Below are 3,076 nucleotides of genomic sequence, written 5' to 3'. Positions count from 1 at the left end.
CCCCACCCCCTCCTCCCACCAGCACCAGCTCTTCATTCCATATTGTGAGTTTGACTGGGAAGCGTTTGGAGAACTGGGGGTAAATGTCTCAGTGGGGGGAAGGGGGACTGGATGGCGGTCTTTTGTCTGACGGACACATCGGAGACATGAAGACTTGGGGACGTGTCCTTTCCTTTTCTGCGCCCGTCTGCCCTTTCCCTCCGCCTGCGAGAGGTTAAGTTTATGACAAGAGGACGGATGAACTCTGATGGGTTTTTATCCAGATTATAATCCGACGTCCTGCTGAAATATTACGCTAACAAAGAAACACAACCCTCTGCTTTGTTTCTGTCTGTCTGTTGTGTTAGCAAAATATCACATCAACCACTGGAAGGATTTTAATGAACCTCTCAGACGAGACTTGTTTGACTGATGTTGTCACGGCAGCTAATTAACATCTGTTCAATTTACAGAGATTTAAACGTTTCTACCTTTTATTACAATTAAAAACCAACATTTTTAGTTGTTTTCAGATATTTTAAACGACGTAAATTTCATTCTGCCAAAAATATCTGGATATTCAGTTGTTTTATGACCATAAATAAGTGGAAAAACTGGGAAAAAAAAATGTGTGAAGTGAAGCAAAAGTTCAGAACATCTGTGTTTAAATACTGAACATTTTTAACAAACGTTATTTCTGATGACCTGTGAGGAGGAGAGTCAGAAAAACACGCAGCACCTTTTCATTAAAACACTTTGATTCTCTGATTCCTGACATTTTTAATGTAACTTCTTTGTGTTTTGACTGCACACGAGTTTTGACCTGAATGTTAACGTCTGAAAGAAAAACAGGAAGTCGTTAAAAAGATAAGTTTTGTCACAAACGTTTAAAGACTTCCAGCAGTATGGGGTCGACTTTGTCAAACTGCAAAACCTCAGAAAACGTCTGAATCGGAGAAAAAAACTTTTTCTCCCATAATATTTTGAATAATTTTCCCCCAGGAGATTTTACCCTTTTATTACTTTTACAATTCGTCGTAATCAATAAAATTTGGCTCTTTTGATTTTTTTCTTACAAAAATAAATTTTTAAAAAGTGACTGTCATAATTTAACTCAACATATTCTTATTTAATAATGTAGGAATGTGTTTTTGCTTTGTCAGTAAATTGATTGTTCTATTCAAAAAAGGACCGTTTTTATTTTCCTATTATATTTTTATTATATTTAGATTCATAAGAGCAAAAATAGAATAAACCTTTAAATAAATGACTTTATTCCCTGCATGCTTCGTCCTTAAAGAGTCAGGTCAGTCAGACTCAGGACTGACTTTATGGGACAAATGAGATGATCTGATTGGCTGCAGAGGAAGCAGCAGATGATTGGATCATTGTGAACGAGGGCAAAGGTCTCCATCAGCAGAAGGTTTGGAGCGTCTGCAGATGATTCATATCACAGGAAGAAAAGAAAGCAGATTCCAACAAATAAACCGTGTTTATTCAAACTCAGCGGTCCACGTTACATATTTAAATGTTTTAGTGACAGACGTGTTTGTTCAGTAAAACACTTTAAAGTCATTAAATCAGAGCAAGGCTCTTTCTTCTGGCCTAAACATTTAGTGATGCAATTTAAAGGATGAAAGTGTGTTTTTAATAATTAATTTTAATTGAAAGCTTTTTGAAATTGTTTATTATCAGATCTGTTCATTTTTTTATTGTTTAATGATAATTGTTTTAATTTAGGTATTTTTTGTTATGTTAGTTTTTGTGTCCCTCCAGTTCTTGTCTTTGTTTTTATGACTTTATTGCATTCAGATCTAATTAGATTCATGTTTCATGGATAAATATAACTGAGTGTCATCAGTAAAACAATGAAACTTTTACGCAAAGGAAGCATAAATTAATTAAAGGTTATTGGTCTGTCTGCAAAGTTTGACCACCCCACTGGTGAGAAGGTACAGAACCATCATAACCAACTTGTTTTCTTATTTTCTGGTTTGTTAACATATAAATAAACAAAAGACGATGAGGAGTTTTTATTTTTATTTTATTGTCTGGTTTTAGTTTGTCGCTGCAGTCACATCATCTGCACTGAAAACCATTTACAGCTGTTTGACTTCATGATGCATTCAAGTACATTCTGTAAATTCAATCATTCACTGAAACTGTTGCTCTAGAGCAGGGGTCTGCAAACTTTACGATCAAAAGAGCCAATTCTGCTGCATAGAATGTGTCCAGAGCCTCAAAACAACCAACTGGTGGTCCATGGGCCTTTTTGAGGCCTTTTTTGAAACCTTTACGGACAGTGGAGGTGACATTACAAAACTGAAAAACACGTTGTGAATTTTATTATTTATTTTTACACATCAGGACAAATAAAAATACTGTATCCATGAAAAGAAAATAATACTGTATATAGTTTATACCGAATTTCATAAAAACAAGTACAACTGAACCATTCCGACATATTTTCTAAGTCTTATTATCATTTAGTCTTCAAATTCTTTAAAGGTAATTCTGATGGATTTGAGAGAAAGATAAGTAAGTAAGTAAGTAAGTAAGTAAGTAAGTAAGTAAGTAAACTTTATTTCTATAGCACCTTTCACAGACACAAACATCACAAAGTGCTTCACAGAAAGCAAAAATAATTAAAAACAATAAAACAGATCACAGGTATAAAAACAACAGTTAAACACAATAAAAAGCACATTAACTAAAAGCTTGTCTGAATAAAAATGTCTTAAGATGTTTCTTAAAAGAGTCAGTAGAATCTGAGCAGCGAAGGGACAGAGGGAGAGCGTTCCAGAGCCTCGGGGCCACCACCTGAAAAGCTTTGTCTCCACTGGTTTTATAATGGGTTCGAGGGACCACCAGCAACATTTGATTAGAAGACCTCAGAGTCCTGGATGGACAGAGAGGCTTCAGAAGGTCCAGTATGTATTTGGGGGCCTGACCATGAAGTGCTCTGAAAGTTAAAACTAAAATTTTAGAATGACTCCTCAAAGTCACAGGGAGCCAGTGCAGAGAGGCTAAAACAGGTGAAATGTGGGCTCTCTAACCTCGCTGCAGCGTTCTGCACAGACTGAAGCCGAGTCAAGGA

This window comes from Austrofundulus limnaeus, unplaced genomic scaffold, assembly GCF_001266775.1.
Source record: "Austrofundulus limnaeus strain Quisiro unplaced genomic scaffold, Austrofundulus_limnaeus-1.0 Scaffold106, whole genome shotgun sequence".
Taxonomy (NCBI): domain Eukaryota; kingdom Metazoa; phylum Chordata; class Actinopteri; order Cyprinodontiformes; family Rivulidae; genus Austrofundulus; species Austrofundulus limnaeus.
This window is presented reverse-complemented; position numbering follows the sequence as displayed.